The sequence below is a fragment of the Corythoichthys intestinalis genome, chromosome 22, assembly GCF_030265065.1.
Source record: "Corythoichthys intestinalis isolate RoL2023-P3 chromosome 22, ASM3026506v1, whole genome shotgun sequence".
Lineage (NCBI taxonomy): Eukaryota > Metazoa > Chordata > Actinopteri > Syngnathiformes > Syngnathidae > Corythoichthys > Corythoichthys intestinalis.
This window is the reverse complement of record NC_080416.1, coordinates 15,466,680-15,479,875: the sequence shown is the minus strand read 5'-3', so window position 1 is coordinate 15,479,875 and position 13,196 is coordinate 15,466,680. Positions and strand designations below refer to the sequence as shown.

Here is a 13,196-nt window from a genome sequence, read left to right as displayed (position 1 = left end):
ATTTAATCGTTTGACAGCCCTAATTGAAACCCCTCTTGTTGTTTTTGTTTCTATACAATTTGTAAAATTAATTGAATAGTAGGTCACCGTTGTTGTTGACATCGCAGGGCGGTGACGTCACATGGTTACACTGCCGGGCTTCCAGAGTATGACTCTAGCGACATGAACATGCCATCTGTTCAACCTTTCAAATTTGAACCTGAGAGGAACATCAATGAGCATGACAGCACTGTCAGTTTTCACATAATGATTTTGCAAAAGTAAAATGAACAGGAAAGAGGGGATGAGACGAGACGAGAGTATGTCCCAAAAAAAAAAACGACGTTCTGCCAAAATGTGCTACACCAGTGAAACGTCCTACAAGAGGCGAATTTGACTCCCAAAGTACTACCGTGCGCTTTCAGCTTGTTTTGTTTAGATGCATACAGACAGAACATACTAAAAATGCCTTAAAGGGGCAGTTAAGAATTGTTTACATCAGGCGTAATCTTTGAGTTAGCGAGGGTTTAATTAGTCGGTGGGGTTGATTTCAACAAATTCTGTGTTGTTTGTTAGTTATTTGTTTGTTTCAGGCCTCCGGAGTGGCTAAGCTAGCGCGAGCCATTTGGCCTGACTTAGCATGCCGATAAGAAACAACATATGCACATATGAAAATCATCTATGAGTATGACCCATGCAATCAATAGTGTTGGCTATGTTTTAAGGATAAAGTTATTAAAATTTTGTCATTGCATGTCAATAATTGCAGTATGAACAGCAACATTTGTAATACAGAAGCTCTGCAGAGGAGCTGGGCGGAGTGATATCACATGATTTTTTTTTTTCACCGCTGATTTTCTATGTTGTAGCCAGTTTATACAGTTCCTCGTTCTTCATAGGTAATTTTTGGAAACTTTTGCCCTCCATATGCACATTTTGCCATGTTACCGGCCGTCAGTTAACTCAGCTGACTTATGCTGCATTCGAAGAAGGTCGGAAATGAAAGTTTCCAACATCCGATATGGAAAAATATCATTGGAACGCCTCCACTATTTGATCACTTACAAGAAGGCAGGTTTGTTTTGCTGGAGGTCAAAATGTCTCGATGGCCAAAATAAAAAGCAACTTGTTGCGATCAGCCATCTTTGCTGTTTACATTTGCTTGGAGCGCTTTAAGGTCACAACTGGTACACCTCAAGTGGGTTAAGTCTGACTTCGCACCTTCCTCGAATGCAGCGTGAGCACGAGTGGCCGACGCACTGCTCTCTATTGTGGTGGTATTATCCATCTAAAAAAAAATAGTCCTGCAGAATGAAATGAATTACGGCAGTTTTTTGTGACATTGTTTTGGCCTCATGGGTGTTTTGGAACAATAATCTGCATTTTGAATTTATTTGACTGTTGGATCGGTTCATAGATTTGTATCGTTTTTTTATTGGCATGTTAAGTTGGCCCGATTGACTCGCGCTAGCTTAGCCACTCCGGAGCCCTGAAACTAACAAATAACTTACAAACGGCACAGAATTTGTTGAAATCAACTTCAACTAAATAAATCCCCGCTATCTTGAAGATTAAGCCTGAACTTCCGCTTTAAGAAAATAACTTCAACGTAAAAATATCAAATAAGGGTGGTGCAGAACACCGCTAGTGTTCATCTAGTGACAGTGACAAACTACGTCATTACACCTAACTTCTATTGTGCGTGTAAAACATGGCGCCCTCCATAGGCCAAAACTTGAACTAAATATTACAGATTTTTTAAAATCAATCTCAATATGTTATGTGTTTCTCATAACATATTTTAGTAAAAGAGAAAAATTGTAGCATAGAGCCGAGAAGTCTTTAAATCCACCATCCTGAACAGGATGAATGCAATAAAAAACGGATGGATTGTTATTGTGCGCCTTCCTTTGTTGGCTCCAACAGAATACCTAGGGACCGTCAAAAATGACCAATGTAGCATGAAAGTCGCACCGCAGAGAACGACTGAATGGACGGACCGCCGGCAGGAGGCATTCAAATCCCACGTCAGGCGGCGTGACCCCGGAGGAGGCCACGCTCCGGCACGCTGAGCCACAGTGACGACACAGTCCGATGGGATGGGCTGCATAGCATTGACTGTCACTGATGGTAGCCAGTGGTTCATTAGAAGTAGTGCAGCAACGATTAATTGATCAACTTGAGTAATTCGATGAGAAAAAAGCTTCAAATAAAATTTTGCTGCTTCGAGGATTCGCTTTAGAGTGGCGTTGTAATTGTTTGTTTTGAAAATATTTGCATTTAGTTGTATTTATTTCGGTGGAAACACTGCCCTCTCTTGACAACAGTGAATATGACATAACTCATCTAAAGTAGATGGATCCAGCTGCTCCCTGTTAAGACCAACATAACGTTGTGAGTTTTTGTTTGCGCAAATATGATTGTTAATGCATTCATTATTTAGTTTAAATGTATATTTAGCTGTTTCTTTTGGGAATATGTGTTTGAACGAATTGTTTAGACCATTGTAAAAAAAGACGTTAGCATTTTATAGCATTTGAAATAGTGGACTTTTGCAAGTGAGGCAGTTCTGATTTATTTATTTTTTTACCCCTTTGAGGCTAAGATCAGGTATTTTAATCTAAATTAATCTAATCTATTAATCTAAACAAAGTTTCAAATTGTATCTAGTCCTTCAATTTTTGACAAAATCACACAATATGGGCATTAAAAAATAAAAAGTTGTATAAAGAATTTGAAAAAAAAATAAAATTACGGTCCCCCGGAAATTTGCCAAAAACGTGCCCATTCATTTTTAATGGGAAACTAAAAAATTTTTTTAAATGTATGTAGTCCTTCAATTTTTGACCAAATCACACAATTTGGGCATCAAAAATTCCGGGACGTTGGGGGCATAAAAGTTATATACAGAATTTCACAAAAATTCACACTTCCCCGGATATCTGACAAAAACATGCCCATTCATTTTTAATGAGAAACGAAAAAATTTCAAAATGTATCTAGTTATATAAGCGATTGCTGCAGCCCTAATAAGAAGCACTGATACTTTGGTAAGAGTACAACTAATTACCCCGTAAACATCGGAACAGAATGACAACAGATTTTTGGGGGCGCTGCTGTTCTTGCTATTTTTATCATTTGTTTGCTTCCTTATTGATGCCAAATATCTCTACTAAGTCAACCCTCCCTGGCACACGCTGTGCTAATTAGTCAGCATGCAGAAAGCGGAGGGGGAAATACACTAAATGCCAGCCGGTATCACCGTGCACCCCCGTCGATCTGGGAAACGCGAGCAACCACGACGACGCGCAACAATCACTTGAAAGACAAGAGCAGATGGTGGAAGACAAGAAAATGCTCCTAATGATGTCTAAATGTGTGTAAAACTGGGATCCCTTGCTGAGTGGGATGGTCGTACCTTGAACCTAGGCAAGTCCCCGCTTGATCCGGTCCTATTTTAAGAACTGGACCCCGATGCGGGGTTGCTAATTGTAGCAATCTGGCTTTTTATCAGCTCTCTCTAAATCGGGGTTATTGATCTCGCACAGGCCGATCGGTTGAAAATTGATCCGATTGACAAATGAACTGAGTGCAATACTGGTGGAAGTCCTTAGAGAAAAGAGCCGGTATTCTGATTATACTTGCTGTTGTGTGGTAAAATCGAGGCTAATGTTGAGGCCAGATTTTTTTTCTAATTTCCATCTTAAGTACTCGACCTACAATAATTGTCAAAGAGCAGAAAAGGAACAACACAAGCGCGACCAGAGTGACAGATGTTGGAACATGTGCTTTATAGACGGCTCGGCCAGTCAACTAGATTAGACAGGATTACATTCGACAGCAACTCAACGAATTCAAGGAATTCCGCTCTGGTGAGCAGCTCATGTACTACAGTCCCTGAAAAAAGCCTTGTCGCTTATCCATTTTGTAGAAACAATTGCTAATAGGTTTCAGAAATTGCTCATACGAAAGCTAAGACGCTCCCAAATGATGTTGAATGTACAAAATTATATTTGTTTCACTGAAAAAAGATTTATCCTTTAATGAAGATATAAAGGTCAAATTTTGGCAAGACAAAAGTTTTGTCGCCTACAGAAAGTAGTGTGAAAATTGAACAAAAAATGTACTTTAAATACAAAAATATGTTACATAACATAGGCGAATTAAGTAGTGGTGCTGTCAGATCCAAATTTAATATTTTGTATGACTTCCATGGGCTTGAAGTACTGCATCCATGCGGTTCGGCAAGGATTCATACAATTTATTGATGAAGCAGTCTTGCGTCCCTCCCAGAGTTCATCAACATTCTTGGGTTTCGTCTTCCATGCTTCCTCTTTCATCCTACCCCAGACATGCTCAATGATGTTCATGTCTGGTGACTGGGCTGGCCAGTCCTGGAGGATCTTGATCTTCTTTTCCTTGAGGAACTTCGAGGTAGAGATTGAAGTATGCGATGGAGCACCATCCTGCTGCAGAATTTGTCCCTTTTCATGGTTAGGAATGTAAGAGGCAGCTAATATTTGTTGATATTTCAGACTATTTATGTTGCCTTCCACCCTGCAGATCAGTCGCACACCCACCGTACTGGATGTAATCCAAGACCATGATTTGGTAATGATATAACCACCAAATTTCACTGTTTTCTGAGTGAATCTTGGATCCATGCGGGCTCCAGTAGGTCTCCTGCAATATTTGTGGTGACTGTGGTGTAATTCAATGGAAGATTCAACTGAAAAATCCATCTTATTGCCACTTGTCCAGCGTCCATCCTTTTGACAGGCTGTGGGCCTTGGCAAATGCCACAGGGTTTTTTAATTGACTTCACCCTGAGAGATAAATAGTCTGAAATATCAATAAATCTTAGCTGCCTCTTACATTCCTAACCATAAAAAGGGACAAATTCTGCAGCAGGATGGTGCTCCATCGCATACTTTAATCTCTACCACAAAGTTCCTCAAGGCAAAGAAGATCAAGATCATCCAGGACTGGCCAGCCCAATCACCAGACATGAACATCATTGAGCATGTCTGGGGTAGGATGAAAGAGGAAGCATGGAAGACGAAACCCAAGAATGTTGATGAACTCTGGGAGGCATGCAAGACTGCTTTTTTTGATGTTCCTGATGACTTCATCGATAAATTGTATGAATCCTTGCCAAAGCCCATGGAAGTCATACAAAATATTAAATTTGGATCTCACAGCACCACTACTTAATTCGCTTATGTTATGTAACAATTTTTTTTATTTGAAGCACATTTTTTGTCCAATTTTCACACCACTTTCTGTAGGCGACAAAACTTTTGTCACGCCAAAATTTGACCTTTATGTCTTCATTAAATGATAAATCTTTTTCAGTGAAACAAACATATTTTTGTACATTCAACATCATTTGGTAGGGTCTTAGCTTTCATATGAGCCATTTCTGAAATCAATTGATTAATTAAAAGTCAGGTTATTAGCAATTGTTTCTACAAAATGGATAAGCAACAAGACTTTTGTCAGGGACTGTATAATCACATTCATAGCGTAGAAAAATTGTAGCTTCCTTAGTAGCAATGACTCAGCTTGGCCTTGCTCCTGGATAAAAGTCTTCTCAGCGTCTATTCGAGTGTCAAAATGTTTTGACGCAAAACTGTTCATCCGTGAGCGGTATGGCTTCGGAGTTATCTGCGTAGTTTCCTTCCCGCCTCGCGGCTGCAAACTCAGCAGTGTTGCGTTCACCCAAGGCTGAAAGGAATTATTATGCATGGAGTGCTTTGACGGTAATGGCGGTTTTTGTCCGAAAAGTAATTGGTTGAGTCTCCACACGTGTTAGTATCAGTGGAAAAATGTTACTGATAAGACACTAGCACCACTTAGACATTCTACGACGAGGATAAAAAGAGCCTGAGTACATGGATATAAAGGATTTCTCACTGCTAGGACAACTTTAGCATACTATTATTCAAACTACATGTTACATGTGGTACAAAATGATGCACTAAATAAGAATGATTACGGTGATCCCTCGCTACTTCTCGCTTCAAACTTCCCATAGTGGATTTTTTTTTTTTTTCAATTAAGAAAAAAAATAAAAAATACAGATGAGCCTCTCCTTGCTCTTTGTTTGTCAGGCCATGCACTGAAGTTGCGTTTTAAATAGCGGTGTCAAACGATTAAAATTTTTAATCGAGTTAATTACAGCTTAAAAATTAATTAATTGCAATTAATCGCAATTCAAACCATCTATCAAATATGCCATATTTTTCTGTAAATTATTGTTGGAATGGAAAGATAAGACACAAGATGGATATATACATTCAACATACGGTACATAAGTACTGTATTTCTTTATTATAACAATAAATCAACAAGATGGCATTACCATTATTAACATTCTGTTAAAGCGATCCATGGATAGAAACACTTGTAGTTCTTAAAAGATAAATTTTAGTACAAGTTATAGAAATTTTATATCAAAACCCCTCTTCATGTTTTCGTTTTAATAAAATTTGTAAAATTTTCAATCAAAAAATAAACTAGAAGCCCGCCATTGTTGATGTCAATAATTACTTACACAATGCTCATGAGTGCTGAAGCCTATAAAATCAGTCGCACCCAAGCGCCAAGTACAGCTTTCACTGTGCTGTCATTTTAATCTGTTTGAGCAGGGCATTTGTGCGTTAATTGCGTCAAATATTTTAACGGGATTAATTTTAAAAATTCATTACCGCTCGTTAACGCGATAATTTTGACAGCCCTAGTTTTAAAGTTAACGATTTTGATAGATGTTTGTGTCTGATCTTGCCAGAGTCACGAACTTCAAATGCACCCCATGCGTCATTCATCGTTTAACTTGTTAAACAGTTGCTGTGGCAACTCATTGTGTGTAAGTGAGCAATGGAGTGGATTTGAGTGGACTCATTCAATGAAGCATTTAATAAAGCCAAGAATTTCTCTACTTTATTCTTGTTTAGAAATAATTCGGTGGAAAGTAACATGTTTAAAACTTATCATAATTATTACATTTGAAGTGCTTAAAAACCATTTATTTAAAATATACATTTGTTTATTATACTTTGGGGAAAAAATATGTCGTATATGTGTCTCTTTCCAATGCTAAAACTATATAAATACATTGAACACACACACACACAAAAAAAAAAAAACATCTTTTTTGCGGTTTTTCACTTATCGCGGCAGGTTCTGGTCCCCCATTAACCGTGAAAACAAGGGATCACTGTATTTTTCTCCCGATTAGTCTGCAGACTTTTTTAACGATTAGTCGACTGGTCTAATAATTTTTATGAACTTTATGAATTGAGTGCAAAACAATGGAATGTAAACAGATACACTGTGACCTCATCTTTCTAACAGGATTCAAAACAATTCTTAATTTCTCTTTTTGTGGTATGTCTATATTGTTGCCAGCATTAGAGTGAGCACCAGCAGAGTAGATGAATAAATGTCACGTATCATTGGAGTGAAGTACGTGAAAAAAAAATAATAACTGATACTAGTTGATAGAACACCATGATGGACTATTACGGCCAACTGATTTTTAAAAAATTTTTTGTTAAGAATAAAGTCGTAATATTGCTACAAGAAACAAAAGTCTCATAATTACATAGAGGGAATGTAGCTGTGAGCCGGTACGTAAAATAATAAGGATTTTCTTATTTGTGAAACCGATTCTTAAACACAGATGCTTTCAATATTGTTGATTTTAACAGAGGCGGCAACGCGCTACGTAAAATACATAGCTGCTTATTCAGCTACATTAGCCTGACATTAGCCACTATTACTCTGTCGTACGACCCACATAAAGGCTTCAATAAAAAATGTCATTAGTTGGACTTACGATCCACCAGCTTGTTGTCTCCTGTTGTCTGCCAAAATTTTACCTGGGTGACGGCACTTCAGGTGTTTGTTCACATCCACCGTGTTGCTGTGGTATGCAAGGTTAGCATTACAGAGACTGCACACTACAGACCTTTGTTTTGTTAAAATAAGTCAAAGCTTTGGTCACTCTGGTGCGCTTTTTGGGCTTTGTGCTGGTTTTCCCGCTTGAATCCCGAGCGTCCACTATTCTCAACTTTCAACGCTTATATATATTTTTAACCCTTTATTAACCGTCAACGGGATGGTGTGCTCGTCGATGCAATTACGTCAATGATGACGTCGACTAGTCGACTTGTCGGGACAGCTCTAGTGTACTGTACTTCTAATGTCATAAAACTGTACTACTGTAATTTTCGGACTGTAAGCCGCTACTTTTTCCCCCTCATTTTGAATCCTGCGGTTTATAGTCCAGTGTGGCTCATTTTTTCATTACTTTGGGTTAATAGGTAACACTTTATTTGACAGCGGTGTCATTAGACTGTCATAATCTCTATCATAATTCTCAATAATTATCATAATTATGACATGACACCATCACGAGTATTAATGAATGCTTATGACTGATGTCATTAAATGTCATCTGGCAAATTTTTTCACTAACTCCATTTTATGTCCAGCTCGGCACTATTACATCCATTCAAAACGTGACATAATTTACCGGATGACACTAAATGACATCTGTCATAAGCTTTCATGAATGATCATGACAGTGTCATCTCATATTTATGACGGTCTTATGACAATCTTATGACGCCGCTGACAAATAAAGTGTTACTGGTTAATGTCTTTTGGTGTAAATATTCCATAATACAGTGAGGACATCTGCGCCGTATAGTCCGGTGCGGCTTATCTATGAACAAATGCCATTTTCGTGTCAAATTTGGAGGTGGAGGCTAAAAGTCCGTTGTGCCTTATAGTCCGAAAATTACATTAATTAAAAAGCCATTGTAAAATGGCTACTAACAGTTTGTGGCCTTTTGTAACTTCTGTATCGAAATGTCATTATAAGGGAATTATAGTTTTTCTGTGAGCGTATAAGTACATAAACCTCAACCTGGATATTAACTGTTTGGCTACCGTTGGTGGCGATTATTGGCCGTTTGCCCTCCCAGTTCAAATGAATTTGACATCTATCGCCGTCAATAGCTCTGAAACATGATCACTTCCGTAATAATATAATCAATAGAAGAATTTATACTAATGCTTCGTCGTAGCTCCCAGCTAAGGTACATGTATGTAAAGTGCGTCGCGGCTCACAGCTACCATACCCCTACGTAATATTTGCGACTTTTTCTCGCTTTCTCATACTTATTCATTCAACCTTCATCTAAACCCAGTGAACGTGTGTTCTCCACTGCAAGTTGTCCAGAAGGCTTGCGCTTACTGCCTCAACAAAAACTGTTTCTGATTTTATACTGTACCCGGAGCTTATTTGGACTGGGTTGATTTTTTTTGTTTGTTTGTCTGATATTCTACACCAGGTTAGCCTATTAGTGGGAGCTTAATAACATGTAAAAATGCCTGCAGCATAAGACACTCTAAAACATAGGCAAAAGAATATGTGTAAATGTTTTCTCCGGGAGCTTTTGAAAAATATCTTTGTGAAAGTGCACTCGTGTGGAAAGAAACTTCATCACATTTAAGTTCAAAGACTGATATTTATAAATTAAAAATAGCCTTGTGAGAAATTCATAGTTAATTGAAAGTATACAGTGATCCCTCGTTTTTCAAAGTAGCAACCACCCCCCCCCCCCCCGCCCCCCCAAAAATGTTGGTGTGTTCAATGTATTTATTCAGATTTAGCATTGGAAAGAGATACCTATACATACATTTTTTTCCAAAAGTATAATTTTAAAAAAATGTGTGTATATATTTTAGGGCTGTCAAAATTATCGCGTTAACGGGCGGTAATTAATTTTTTAAATTAATCACGTTAAAATATTTGACGCAATTAACGCACATGTCCCGCTCAGACTGTTTTCTGCCTTTTGGTAAGTTTTACAGCAAGGCTTTTTGTGCTGTCTAACAGCGAACTCTTGTGGTCGCTTTGCGACATGGTTTATTGTTTTCTTGCCAGTTCAATATGGCTGCACGACGTCTCGGGCTGACGCCTACGTTGTAATGTTGTGCTTATATGATCCTTGGACAAGATTTGCCCGTAAGTATGGTTGTTGTAAAGAATGTACATATTATGTTAGTTAGCGAAATGTTATATTTTTTGTATGAGACGCTTTTTGTTTATGTTTAGTGAACCTGTATAGCGTGATAAGCTAACGTTGTTGCTAATGCAATGCTTGTGTACTTTTTTTTGTAGTTTTACAACGGTCTAAAGAGGACAATGGTTTGAGGCCATTTTATTAATAAATCAGATGAAAAAGGAAGAAGTCTGATTATTAAGGCGTCGTTCACTAGCTGTCTAGCTTTGGAAAAAGTAGACGCTTCGGAGTGAGGACAGCATAGACAGATTTAAATGACAGTAGAGTGAAATGCCCACTACAGTCCTTATGTACCGTATGTAGAATGTATATATCCATCTTGTGTCTTATCTTTCCATTCCAACAATTTATTTTACAGAATATATATATAATTTACAGAAAAATGTGGCATATTTTATAGACGGTTTGAATTGCGATTAATTGCGATTAATTACGATTAATTAATTTTTAAGCTGAAATTAACTCGATTAAAAATTTTAATCGTTTGACAGCCCTAATATATTTCAATAAATGGTTTTTAAGTACTTCAAATGTAATAATTTTTAAACAAGAATAAAGTATAAAAATGCTTGTCTTTATTAAGTGCTTCATTGAGTGAGTCCACTCAAATCCGCTCAAGCTGCTCACTTAGACACAATGAGTTGCCACAGCAACTGTTTAACAAGTTAAACGATGATTGACCCATGTGGCGCTTTGACACTTCCAGGCATCTGTGCCAAGATCAAACATTAAACATCTGTCAATCATCGTTAACTTTAATAAGCAACTCCAGTGCACTGCCTGACCAACAAAGAGCAGGGAGGGAGGGAGGAACAGTGAGACTACGTGACCGGCTCGAGAAAAGTCATCTGTAATTTTTTTTTAATTGAAAAAAAATCTGCGATGTACTGAGGGCGCAAAGTTTGAACCGCGAAGTAACGAGGGATCACTGTTTTTCACAAATAATATAAACTATGTAATTTTTTTGACCATGCCTAATAAAAGAATTGGAATGGCTTGGAACCGGAATCAAAACGCGTAACCGGAACCGTTCAAAAACAAACGATGCCCAACCCTGGCAATAAGTGGCTTTCCATCCCTCTATAGTGCGATAAACGGCATAAATGTTTCGAGATTGCCACGATGACACCAAACTCCCATTAGAACCGCATTGCACGAGGTGATGCAAGACTAGAACGCCGCCCCAGCCCTCCTGAATTGTGCCTTCCGCCTCGTCTCACCCGATAAAGCTGACACATGCTTGACCCCGTTAATGGAATCCTACACATTGTATAGATGTATAAGTAGGGAAAACTGTGATTAAGTAACAGCGTGTCAGTAGTACGCCGAGTTCTCTTACTAGTAAGGACAAAGAGCGCGCTAGTATATGGACCTGAAGCTGGATATCGAATAAATGTTCAAGCAGCTTTCCATCTGAGCGAAGATGATGGAGAGAGGAAAAAGGGAGGGAAGACAGAGAAGGAGAGAGAGGCGTGATGTTTCGGAGAGTAAGGGAATCTTGCATCACCGCTGCCAGCCAGCCAATCAGATGGCTCCATGAGAACCTTCTAAGGGAGTGTCCTAGCAACAGCGGAGTAAATACTCTACTTAGGGAAAAAAAACGTACTCATACATAACGCAGCTTTTTTCTAGGTTACTGTAAGTCCTAAGTAACACATATTAATATGCTTAACATTTATTCTTTTCGGCAGTGATGGAATGCTGATTAAACAGCCCCCCTCCTAAAAAAAATTCCCCTTGTACTGTGTGTCATGGTAACCATAGTAACCAGAACTAATAATGCACTTAATGTATATGGTTGAGAATGTATGTCTCGACGTGTTGACGTCAGAACATGACAGTCGCGCTTGCATTTGCTGCGACCAATCGGGTCCCGCATCTACCGTCGCTCGTCTCGCATGCTTGGTCTTTAACATTTTTTGGGACCTCATTCATCCCTCCATTTGCTCCATTCAGATTTCCCCCCTCCCTCCCTCCTTCCTTGTTTTCCAGGCCCCCCTCCTCATTAAGCATGCTTTTGTTTTTAAGCTCGCGTGCATGAAAAAAAGGAACGGAACACTCCCACAGTCCATCAATGTGATATATGACGCATGTGATGGTTCTAGGTCACATATGTACTACGAGCTCACCGATCCATCCATCACTGGTAGGATACACCCATTAACGCACAGTCGCATCCACCGCTCGCTGATGGATTTCAGTGGTGCGAAGAGCATCCTCGAGCCACTTTTTGGCCTGATCGCTGCAGTGAAAAGAGGATGAGCCCCAGCACGTTTGACGCGGTCATGCTGGGCCAGCTTCCCCCCTGTACCCCTAATCAACTCCTCCCCTCAAATCGGTCACTAGACACTAACCTACATCTTCATGGCATCGCATTAAAATTGGCTTACCGGCTGTGCAGGACGGATGCGCCTTCCTTTTTCCTTCCCCTGGAGGTGACGCCGAGATACGGATGCGAGGGAACAAAAGAGGAGGGACAAAAGGGCAAATAAAAAGCGGCGTGAGGATGAAGTCGCAGGAGGATGACGGGATAAGAAAGGGGGCTTGGGGAGGGGGAAAAGAAGTCCCTTTTGGCTTTTTCCCTGCGTGACGCTCAGAGGAAGCTTCTTTCTCCTTGTGTATCCACTGTGGGGATTGAACGCGGAGGAGCACGCACTGCCTCACGCCACTTGGCCCTCCCCTCCGCTGCCTCTCTGCACTAAAGACGGCAGCTGTTGGGCTAGGAGAAATAGAACGCCATGCCCCCCTTACCCCTCCCTCACCAGCTTCTCCTCCCACCTCACAAAAGACCCTCACCATACATACGTCCTCACAACACCCGCCCTGCCCCCTTTTTGGACACGGCTGCTGGCAAAACTTGTGTTTTGATTTCATTTTTTAATGATAACGCATTTATAATACAGTAGTGTAGTGGGTCTCAGTATTCGTCAAATAAACGGAAGTTTTGTTTGTAAAAATTAGGACTGTCAAACGATTAAAATTTTGAATCGAGTTAATCACAGCTTTAAAATGATTTAATCGTAATTAATCACAATTCAAACCATTTCCAAAATATGGCATATTTTTCTGTAAATTATTGTTGGAATGGAAAGATAAGACACAAGACGGATATATACATTC

The 13,196-nt window shown here is 39.3% G+C and overlaps 1 protein-coding gene across 5 annotated transcripts in view; it reads right to left on the bottom strand.

The window, feature by feature from the left end:
- The window catches only part of fam49al (family with sequence similarity 49 member A, like), a 51,511-nt gene extending 38,741 nt beyond the window's left edge, over positions 1-12,770 (bottom strand). For all 5 annotated transcript variants that reach the window (XM_057827821.1, XM_057827824.1, XM_057827822.1 and 2 more), the window contains exon 1: positions 12,467-12,770. The gene's annotated coding sequence lies outside the window, so the exon portion shown is untranslated. The remainder of the gene's footprint in view (positions 1-12,466) is intronic.
- Positions 12,771-13,196: the final 426 nt, after the last annotated feature.